At 40.4% G+C, this 12,149-nt stretch overlaps 1 long non-coding RNA gene across 2 annotated transcripts in view; it reads right to left on the bottom strand.

The window, feature by feature from the left end:
* Nucleotides 1-10,129, bottom strand: part of LOC108424948 — a 93,499-nt gene extending 83,370 nt beyond the window's left edge. For both annotated transcript variants that reach the window (XR_001857671.1, XR_001857672.1), the window contains exons 1-2: nucleotides 10,014-10,129; nucleotides 9,764-9,840 (exon numbers count right to left, since the gene is read on the bottom strand). This is a non-coding gene — a long non-coding RNA (uncharacterized LOC108424948). The remainder of the gene's footprint in view (nucleotides 1-9,763; nucleotides 9,841-10,013) is intronic.
* Nucleotides 10,130-12,149: the final 2,020 nt, after the last annotated feature.

The following is a 12,149-nucleotide window of genomic DNA, read 5'->3' as shown; positions in this document are numbered from 1 at the left end:
CGGTTTCCAGGTCTTTTGTCATTACACTGCCATGAGAGAGATTCAAATAGGACTTCTAATACTGAACAAGCTCCAGGTTTAGAAGGTGATTCCCATGTAAAATGGTGGTATTACTTAGTAAACGTATATTTCAATATATATTTCGATAACTGCTCGAAGTACAAAACCAAATCCAGATCATTTCACATTGAATTTGTTGACCAGTTGATTATTTTACAACCCCAGAAAAGTACAGAAGTCTGGAAAGCCCATGAACTGTTGCTATAATTTTCTGCATTGTAATCTTGAGATCACGAGACAGTTAACTCATTATTTTGAGATATCTTTGATCATTCTTTATCTTAAAATAACTTTGTTATCTTAACATAAAACATTAATTATCTTGTGGTTTCACGCTAACAAATATTATTATCTTGGGATCAAACGATGCTTAACTCTATCTCAAGATAACTTCATTATCTTGACGTCACAAACAATTAACTCCTCTAAAAATAAACAATTGGGTTATCTTGAGATCACAAGATAGCTCACTTATGTCATGATAATCCGGAAAATTATACCTCATGGCCTCTCCGGACTTCCATAGAAAGGACCATCCAGGTTTCCATTCTCCATTCCCAGTAAATAAGAATACCTCAGCCAGTTTGCAGCCCATGTAATTATAAGAAGTCTTAGGCTTTAATAAGCCAGGGATTTTAGGGGTTAATTCATCCCCCAAAAATAAACATAAAACACGATATGACATGTAAAAGATTTAAAACTCAAATTCAGATTCAAAAGGGATTTGAGGACAAAAGTCAGGAGGTAGGGCTCTCAAGGTTGAATAAGCTATCTTGAATTTAATTGAATTTGCTTCTAGACAAACAAACAACAAAGCCTCCCTAGACTTCAGCGGGTCAGACAGTGACAGCATCCGCCTGCCTACATGGCAAGAAGAATCCCAAACACACTGAAAGTGCAGTTTACTGCTAGAGATGCACAGCACTGACAATTTTATCATCAAGTGTTTCCATGCCCTACATATCTGAGTGTTTTCCTACCACTTCAGCTCAGGGAGGGTTTGGTAATTAGCTGGTTATTTGGATCAGGAGCGAGGAAAACACCAAAATATACGGGACAGGGGTACTCTACAAGCAGGACTGGGAACATATTTAAATAAGAGAATCTAATAAGTGAGAAATGCTGCACTTTCCAGCAGGAAACTGCTGCGTTTTTCAAGGAAATCAACAAAACAGATCCAAGAAAAGGACGAGCACACAGGACAACTGCAGAGACCGGAGGATAATAACAGTCAAGCACAACAGGACTGTAAATTACATAACTGTGGAAAAAGTGTCTCCTGATAATGTGCAAATGATTCAGAGCTGGGGAGATAAAACCCCTGCACTTCAATATGACCACGGCAAAGAGTCTTTTTAAATGGAATGGTACACATTACTTATCTACTATGGTCTTCATTCATTCATACATTCAAATCACCACATCAACTTGGATTCCACTTGGGCCCTATTCGAGTTGGATTAGTTTTACCAGAGGAGGACTGTAATTTGTGCTTGATTTAATGAATACATCAGCATAATGCTACAGACACCAAACAAAATGTCATAGACTAGCATCAGGCTAGTAAAGTTGGCTCATTCAACTTGCCAAATGCCGCCTAACAAAACAGGAAGTGCATTGCCTTGTGAGGTGATTTCAAGTTCATTTCACTTTTCCTAGTGATTCGATCGTCACTAAGCTTGTTGTGGATTAAGGTACTGGGTCAAACTGAGCTCAATTTTAGCCATTTCTGCAACCTGAAGACAAGGCTTTCTAATTCCCCAGCTGCTTTTTCCACTTTGGTGAAATGGAAAACAAACTCCAGAAATGTAACTGCGGCACCATTTAAGGGGAAACAGGAAAGTTTGTAAAATAAGCTCTTTTACGCCGCTTTGTTCTTACATTACTGTGATGTCCTTTGAGCAGGACTGCTATTACTGTGGGAGCTCAAATTTGACGACTTGGAGGTAATTATTACTTAGCAGACTTGCGAATATGGCAGATTGTTCTGGGTTAAAGTTACAGATCTTATTGGTAATCAATGAAATTGCAGCATATCATAAAAGAATATTAATCCAACTCAAACAGGGCGTAAGGAGAAATGAATCAGAAATGTGATTAGAGCAATATAAAGTAACACTTTCTACAAAGTATGTGTTTGAGCCATTATGAAACTGCTTATAACACTTTGTAGAATTGCACTGTAAGAATATTTATGGATGTTCTATAAGGCTTTAACACCAGAGTCACTATTCATTATTTATTGTTTCCTTTTAAACTCGTAAATGGCCAGGTCCCACTGATGGGCCGAAGGTTATCACAGACTATCACCTGAGAATAGCTCATAGCAGTTCACACTGAAGTCCCTGTAGTCACTGAATAATAAGCCTCAGCATGTAATAAGACTGGGATTCTGAGGTTTAAGTGGATAATAACCAGGACATAAAGCACCTATGATGCATATGAACACTTATAAAAACATTATAAAGACTTCAAATGCCATCATTGAGTTCTTCCAGCAAAGTGATATTTAAATTGTATGCTTTGTGAAGAATAAATTAATAAAAAGCTGTTAGTAATAAAAATAAATTAATAAATAAACAAATAACAGTACTAAAATGTTTCTACCACATTTTCCAAAGTAATTATAAAGGCAGAGGCACATTATTGCAATTTAAAATGTTTTAACAATAGTTTTGAATATTTGTGCTACAATGTCTATATATATATATATATATATATATATATATATATATGTGTGTGTGTGTGTGTGTGTGTGTGTGTGTGTGTGTGTGTGTGTGTGTCTATATCTCACACAGGACATTAACAGCCATATAAGGCATTATTACAATTTATGAGTATACTTACAAAGCATGGTTTGCTTGATACCAAATGGTTATAAGCACATTTATAACCATTTATGAACACAGGCTTTATTGACAAAACACCACCAAGTGTTACCAGCTCCCCCTTGTGGAAAATCTTCTGCATGCTAAACATGAATGAGTGAGTAAGTATGAGGGATTGTGAGCGAGTTACCCATCAAGTCCATGAAGTACTTTGTATCTCACTAAATCATATGTAAAGATCCATCGTTCCAAAGCATAATCTGACAAATCACACATTTTGTGGATCAAAACGAAGCAAAATATCAGGTTCTTTCAGCGACTACCCGTGAACATCTCCACAACAGTGGCTTTTTGCCTGCATACACCACAACCAACAAGTTGACTGACTGTTCATTGAAGTGCGACGCTTTCCTCAGTGGTGCATTTTCAGTCACAAAAACACAGCACCACAAGAAAGCTCTCAGAGTTTGCTGTCGCCATCCCCTAATACACCCAGTTCGTCTGAGGAATGGCTGAGCAGTCTATTGCACTATGTTGCCTCAGGGAATCAAACCCATTTCCTCACTTTACAATGACGTGATATATATTTAATGACAATGAAAGGATCATCAATGAAGAGAAGAGTTTGAATGAACCAGTATAAAGCTTGTGCTTGGTCAAATTGTCCTCTGGTGGGCATTTTAAAACCTCTTTATATTATGGTGCACACGCATTTCTGCTCTGGCCAGTTTCACCCAGACAAGCATCTGTTCAAATATATTGTTCATATCAGTGTGAGTGTAAAGTTAATTTATGTAAGAGTCAGCATCATATAGGTTAAGCTTACTTTATAAGAAGTGTCTTAAACGTGCATATTTCATGCAACCAATGCAATAATGGAATGGACATAACCTGTAGTAGGTGAAGTATCAAGTAGGCATCCACTTGAAAGTACAATGCAGGTTATCGCATGTTTTTCACAGTGATAATTCTAGAAAAACAATCTATTAATACACACCGATCAGGTGTAACATCATGACCACCTCTTTGTTTCTACGCTCATTGTCCATTTTATCAGCTCCACTTACTGTATAGCTGCACTTTGTAGTTCTACAGTTACAGACTGTAGTCCATCTGTTTCTCTGATACTTTGATAGCCCCTTTTACCCTGTTCCTCAGTGGTCAGGGCACCCATGGCCCCTCAAAGAGCAGGATGCTGATCATTCCAGGTCCAGGATGCTGGATCATTCTCAGCACTGTAGTACCACTGACATGGTGGTGGTGTGTTAGTGTGTGCTGTGCTGGTACGTGTGGATCAGACAGCAGTTTTTTTAGAGTTACATGGACAATGAATATACAAACAATAATAATGTTATGGCTAGAAGGCCACAACAGTCAATATAGTTGTCTATGTGGTCAGAAACATTTCTATAAAACGTCATCTACCCTTATGCTAATTAAAATATGGTCTTCTCTTTTGATCAGAAGGTCATATTTAGAAGTCAAACTTGCCTATTAGATATACTGAAAGATGATGTGAGAAGGCCAACTACCAGTCAGCTGGTGATCGGAGATCAAGAGAACTGTCAATATCTGAGACAGGAAAGCATTTCAAGGCTAGACAGTTGATGAATATTTAAAAGACTATTAAGGGTAAAGAGATATATGCACCACACACACACAGTTAAGTCCAGCAGATCAATGGACATCTTTGCAACTGTATGAGACTGGAAAAAATAGATGTTGTGCAGAAGTCTACTTCCCAGGCCCTCCAAAAGCCTAGTATAACATACAGTGCATTTTACCCACTTATTTTCTTCATAGGCACAAGCTGAACTCTTTCAGCCTCTCCACATCAGAGGGAGTCCGATTTGAGTGAAGAGGAGGGTCGTATCTCTCTGGCAGGCTGTCAAGCAAACCCATCTGCCTCATGGCTGCAACAGTGCAGTGGGAATTTCCACAAGTATCAGGACAGGAGGAGTCAAAACGGTTATTTTTGCTGACTGCTCGGGCGGTCCAGATTAAACCTTCAAAGAACATGAGGGAAGGGTCCCACGCATCACCTTGTGCAAGATTTTTTTGTATACTTCCTGCCAAAAATGTTTTATAACGATCTCTCTTTATTGCATCCAGAAATATCAGCCAAATGAACTAAATTCAAGCAGTATACCAAGCCGTGCTTGGTGGGAACACACCTTGCCTACAGGAGTGTCCTAAAATAAGGCATTATTGGCTTTTCGTCTTTGCTGTCTTGGGACGCAGCCGCTCTATTATCCCCATTTTAAAAAGATCCAGTTAAAAATATCAATTGATGCTTGAAATTCATAATTGTGTCTTGGCAAAACTCATTTTGCCTTCTGTTTTTAAATTCAATGTTGCTTGTTTCAGAGTGTAACTGCAGCAGGTGCTAATACTAAGAGTGCAGGGGGGCTTGAGCCCCTGCCCATTCACCTTCAGGATGTACAAGTGGCCTCCTCATTGGCTTTTAAAAGAATCATGTTTTAAATGGCCATTCTTAAAGATTTTACCTGTTTCAGTCATGAATAGTGCTAGTGTGTTGGCTTGGGTTCCACTACCCTGGTGGGGCTAGATGTTATCTCATAAGAACATCTGGGGACAACCATAAGAAGTTTTGGGTTAAATATAGGTAGGATGTAGACTTATAAAGATGGGAACAAATTTCTGAATTAGTTCAATAGACTAAAGGTTTGGAGATAAAGCCAGAGAGGCCAGGTTGAGATGGTTTGGACATGTGTTGAGGAGGAATAGTGGATATACTGGGCAAAGAATGTTGGAGATGGAGCTGCCGGGTAGAAGGAGAAGAGGTAGACCTCAGAGAAGGTTTATGGATGTAGTGAAGGTGTACATGGAGATGATTGGTGTGAAAGTAGAGGAGGCAATGGATAGGGCAAGATGATCCGCTGTGGCGACCCCTAAAGGGAGCAGCCGAAAGAAGAAGAAGAAGTTCAATAGACTAAAAGGTGGAACTCAAAGAAGAGGGCAATGGTGCACTTGTCAACATTGTCCATTGTCATTAGCCCATGGATGTATCGTAAGTTAGCAAGGCAGAAAAGTACTAAAAAGTTCCAATTAAGTAAAAAGAACACATTACAGGCGGTAAAAGTAGACATTAGCTTTTGCATGGGAAAGTTCTATTAACTAACAATAGTGTTTTACAGGCTAGATTGTTTTGCTTGCGCAATCGATCACTCTTTTACTTGCACTAGAGGAATTTGTACAGCATCGAATCCAATTCAAAATTCGCAAGAACTTGGAAAAGTGCTCTTGCACAAGGAAGACACTCTTGCACATGCACTTGCAAAGAGGAAACCACACTTGATTCACTTGAACCACACAGGATTCAGCAATTACAGCCACCGTTTCGGCTAACACTGTTGTACTAGTGTGCTCTGAAGGTTTTCTTCTAGAGCGAAAATCTTGTTCCCGGTTTCTTATTGCAGCAAAAGCTCTGACAGCCAGCCAATCAAAACACGGTTCCAGAAATCGGTATTGCCCAATCATTTGCCACCCACAGCTGTCAAAAGCAAATCAAGCTCTTACATTTGCAGCAGCTTAGTAACGAGCAGAAAGAACAGTTGAGTTTCAGCCCAATTCTCCTAGAGTGTGAGTAACTCTGCATATGCATGAGGGTGGTTTTCCTCGCAAGAGGAGTGCTCTTCGCACGCGTGAGAGTTTCCCTCGCTTGCAATTTTTGAATTGGATTTGACGCCACAGATTTATTAGAAGCCATTTTCATCGCAACAACCAAACGTTGAACCCCAGAGATGTATTTATGAGATCATATGTGGAGCAAGAAGAATTGAGCTTCATCAGTCTTGAGTCTTGGACATTTGACCTTGACTTGAAATGGGTGAATACATGAGCGCTGCACTGGAATTCCCACCAATAAAACAGTGTTAATTATTATTTTTATCACACAAATAGACATGATTATTGGGAACATCCATATATAGTGTTGGACAGTGTATGCTGTAAATAATTTATGCCAGGCTCTGTGAAGCTCCAATAGCGGCAATGGTTTTTAATCAGATAGATTAGTAGATAAATGTTAACCTTGTGAACAGAAGCTGAAGGTTCAAATCTCTGCCCAGGTGCGAACTTTAATGTATTAAACTGCCTTTGGGGACAAACTTTTACCACTGTTTGTTTTCCTCTGAAACATTATTAGACTGCCTCTCTTAATAAGAGTCTGTAAATTATATTAAGTTTAATTTATACTTGGGGTGCCTTTGAGGACCACCTCCCAAAAATGTGTGTGTAAGGGCCTGGACTGCATACAACAGTCAGCCCATCAGCTTAATTGTTTTAGCCTTCTTGTTTGCTGTTGAACACTGAAAAAGCTATTACTGAGCCGAAAAATCACATCTAGGCGTTTGGACCTCACCCCAACATAAGACACTTGATTTGTCCTTTCTAACACTGCAGGATTTACCATTACCTATAAATATGGCTAAAATGATTAAAATTCAACCTTCAAGATGGCCAGCACTTCTGTTTTAGCTTTGATAACGCACTTCTGTTCATATTTATAGAAAACAGTACGTCATACAGCATAAGACACCATAGAAATAGTTCTTCTTCTTTCAGCTGCTCCCTTTAGGGGTCGCCACAGCGGATCATCTGCCGCCATCTGGCCCTGTCCATTGCCTCCTCTACTTTCACACCAACCATCTCCATGTCCACCTTCACTACATCCATAAACCTTCTCTGAGGTCTACCTCTTCTCCTTCTACCCGGCAGCTCCATCTCCAACATTCTTTGCCCAATATATCCACTAATCCTCCTCAACACATGTCCAAATCATCTCAACCTGGCCTCTCTGGCTTTATCTCCAAACTGCTCCACCTTCACTGTCCCTCTGATCTGCTCATTTCTAATCTTGTCCATCCTTGTCACTCCCAACGAAAATCTCAGCATCTGCATCTCCGCCACCTCCAGCTCAGCCTCCTGTCTTTTAGACAGAGCCACAGTCCATAGAAATAGTTCTACTTGACAATTTACCAACTCCACACAGATTGAAGACAGCGTTACAGTTTATGAATGCACTTTGCACAGTGCTAAACGGTCAACTATTAGCTTAGTTGCTAATAGCTGGGAACCTATTATGTTCATTTTTAATTTTCATAGTTTTATTTTTGGGGTCTACTAGAATGATTTACATGCTACAGATTTCCCAACACACAGTAATTCTCATACTATACTCTCTCAAGGTACTAAACCATCAACGGGGCAGTGCCCCTCTTGTCACTGAAGGGGGTCCCTCAACGCTCCATCTCAGTACCTTTGGTCAGGGAACATGATGGTACTATAATCCACTGAAATGATACTCTGCAAGCTGTACTGACTCCACACACCCCATCTCATCTTCAGGCTTTTTATTTTACTGCTCTTTTTTAAAACATTCAGTTTTGAACCACTGTTACACCTTTGAGGGAACATTTACATTGTTTGTACCTTGATGAATAAAATTGTACCTGCACAGAACCTGTCCAACATTGTACATCTCTATTCACGTCCTGTCAAACGTTCTGCTAGAGATCCTGCATCTTTAAGCCCCGCCTCCTGATAAGTCCAGTTGGTCGAGCTGAACTGCCTTTGCAAGCTAGACTGGGGCAGGACATTTGGTATGTTTTTACATGTTTCTCTCTTCTCCCTGAGTGACGGACCACCAAAAGGTGTTATTTTAACATAAGATTCTCAAAACTTGTTAATATTGCCGTTGTACCATAATTATTAACAGCACTAACAGGACCAACACTGAGCATCGTCTTATAGTTCAACCCTTCAAACTACATTTAGTAGTTCAGGCTGAAGCCCAGCTGTAACACACTGGTGATAGCAGCCCTCGCATTTAAATAAAGCTTTTAAATGGCTTTTAAAGCAAAAACTTCAGCAGACCTATGGCTGAAACAATGAGCAGCAAACTAACAAAAGCAACAGCAAAGTGGAGCTCCAGTTCTCCTCAAGAGCCTCCACTGTATCACGAATCTACAAGCTATATGAATGCATGAGAGTGAGAGGTTACAGTCATGAAGCATTGACTGCATATATGATATTTATATAAATACTCATTGGTTGGAACATGCAGACATGCTTACTCACTGAACATCGGTGAGAAATCGGAAACCATTCATCCTGTGGAAATCAATTTTCATGTTCAGGCTCTGCGTTCACCAAAGAATATTAAATACATTCTAATTAAGATTACATTATACATTAAATGCATTCTAATTAAGCTTATTTGGTCTATATAGCTATAACAAATTGCACTGCTTGGAAAATTGTAATTGTCAGCTCTAGTTTCAGGTCATTATATATATGTAATATGCATTAAGTGACACACCATTTTCTCAATCCTGCTAAAAAAAGTTCCTAGGAATAAACGGATGCATTTTCCTCAGCTGAACTCACTTTAAGTATGATATTTTCCTCACCTTCTGTTTTCATTTATGATGTTTCACAGTTTAAAAAAAAGAAAATCTCAGCAAACAGAGCGGCTGGTGCTGCATTCTAAAGGCCTGAAAAATCGGTTCTGTGGGTTTTGAAGTCTTGCACCTCACTCCTCTGTCATGAGTTATGTTTAATTACACTGCTCTCCTGACCAGCCGTCAGCCCGACGCAGCAGCAGGGGAGCTGATCTGGGGGCTGCATGCTGAGCGATGCAGCAGTGGAGGAACTCGCTCTGAAACATGAGCAGGAGCCGAGGCAGGCCAGGTGGCCCCAGGCCCTCACACCTCTCACTGCGAGCCTGACAGGCCCCAAAGCGCACAGGATGCTGAATGGATTTTTGGCTAAAAGTGACCTTTTTATAAGGGAGAGGAGAGAGAGAGAGAGAGAGAGAGAGAGAAAGATTCACAAATCGTTATTGTACAAACCTCACAACGTTGCTGATGCACTCCATGTCTGATGGACCGTGACTGCTAGAGCTAGACCTTCAGTTCAAACCACAACTCTGTCAAAAAACAAACAAGACACCGCTACATGAATGCTCATTTCTGCTAGCGCCCCTATGGGATTCTAGATACATGTTAGCCCTAAGCTAACAATTCACATCAAATGAATGTTTTAGCTGTTCTAGATTAAATACAGACGTTTGAAGCTTGTAACAAATTAAGTATATTTGACCTTGTATGTATAGGTTTCAGTGACGAGTGCATGCAGAGCTGCCGCCAGTGTTTTCCCATTCCCAACAATCTGACAGACCTGGTTAGACTACCACTCGTATTCACAGTCAACTTCCAGAAGGCCTAGGCCAGTGGCCACCCAGACTGGTTCTGGAGATCTACCTTCTTACTGAGTCTAGTTTCAGCCACAATTTGCTACACCTGCTACTAGTTAACATCAGAAGTCCTTGATTGGATTAGATTAGGTAAGGGGACAGGCAGCATGTTGAATACAGATTGCACTGGTGTAAATTAAAAAACCCTTTGAAAATCAGATCACTGGTTAATTAACCCCTCAGTTCATAATTTTGGTTGTATTTAACCAAAAGTTCATCTGAAGTGTGAGGACCACCAGCTACTGGAAATTCATTAAATGGTGCCCACAGAATTTTCCACTGTGCTGCGTAAGACACTCATGCTGTGTTTCATGTTCTACTTATGTCAACTTTCTTTAGTTACAGCTAAAGTACCAAAAGGGAAGAGACAAAAATCCAGGAGTCAAAGAACAGGTAGGGAGGTCAGAACATGAAAGCAAACAGCACATGGGAAGACCACTCGGTACGTCTCAATGAAACAATACTTCACAATGTGACTACCTAAAGCCTGGGCTTAAATAGTCCGGGCCATTTGTCACCTGATAACACAGGTGTGGACCATTAATAATCAGGGGACTGAGAGCTGATTCACGGTGGAGAGTATGGAGTCACACGAGACTCCCAAGGATCATGGGGGATGTAGTCCATCTCCTGCAGGGAAGGATCTAAATGCCTGACATACATTGAGCATCTATAGGTTTGCAACACTGAAATATACTTGAGTGCACTGCCAGAGTCACCAGAGTTAAGACGTTTTGTCCCACATGTAGAAGATCCTGTAGCGGAGCGTTAAGATTGTTCAAGGAAAGGAAAAAGTGATGAACGATAAATTCTGAAGTAGCTTATTCTAAAGTGTGGAAGATACAACCAACTTCTAATACTGAACTTTGGAGGTGGGAAAATATCCCTGCTGATTTGTCAGTAAACCTGCAAGAGAAGCTCCTGAAAAGGAAGGAAGCTGTGCAGATTTCTGCTAAAATAAGTGTTACAATCCCACATTTTGTCTAGGATGCTGTGGCACCATGAACATGCCGTTAGAAGACTGAACTGGTGTTGATGGGCTAAAAGCTGGATGACAGGACCAATAGAGCTTTTGAATCCAGTTTATTTAAACCAGCCACCAAACTGGTGTGCTGTGTTGCTGCAATACCGAGTTCCTCACTAGAAGAGTCAGACAGGATGGCACCAAAGAAAAGAACAAAACACCTAACCACACATGGCTACTCAAGCAAAACGTACTTAGCTAACCTAAAAGAAAGAAAATTAAAGCCAACTACGCTACACTTTCCTGACCGGTAACCAGACGGACATGTGATAGTGCCCTCTGACCTAGGGAACTAGACAGCATAGGCACCCCTCCTACCTGTTCAAACCCCCAGGTGGGGGGAAAACAACCTCTTGCTAATCACAGATTAACACACAAACTAAACCAGCACACATGATCAGCCATCTGGTGGGCTTGCTTTTAAGGCTGAAGCTCCTCCACAGTTACAGCAGATCTGGCCTCTGATTGGTTAGAGGTCCTGCTCACATGAGTGGTTGCAGGGCAGGTACACCTGTGAGGGGACGGACCAGGAGATAGAGAGACACGCAAACACAAAAACCCCAGAATACGTGCTTGACAATATGTTTTCATCATGTCATCATGCAAAATCAATAAAAATCTATTTGGAATAGAGGTTTAATGACAGTAATGTGTGTCTAATTAATGATAACATAAACCGATAAGCAGAAAACAAATCATAAACAAATAATAAATACGGTGAAACAGCCACAAATATATATAGAAAAGGCTGGAAAGTTAGTTGAGAACAAAATTTAATGTACCCTCAGAAGTCCTTATCAGCCACCTCTCACATCCTGCAGGGAAGACAGGAGAGAGGGAGAGAGAGGAGATGAAAAGTTTCTTCTCCTACATACAGTACTTTTCCTCTCCAGCTTCTGAAGGGCTCTCTATCTCATTTCAGGAGATGGACATTCCCTTCTATTTCAGAAGCTGTGTG

Source organism: Pygocentrus nattereri, chromosome 15 (assembly GCF_015220715.1).
Source record: "Pygocentrus nattereri isolate fPygNat1 chromosome 15, fPygNat1.pri, whole genome shotgun sequence".
Lineage (NCBI taxonomy): Eukaryota > Metazoa > Chordata > Actinopteri > Characiformes > Serrasalmidae > Pygocentrus > Pygocentrus nattereri.
The sequence above is the reverse complement of the archived record's forward strand: the minus strand, read 5'-3'. Positions and strand labels throughout refer to the sequence as shown.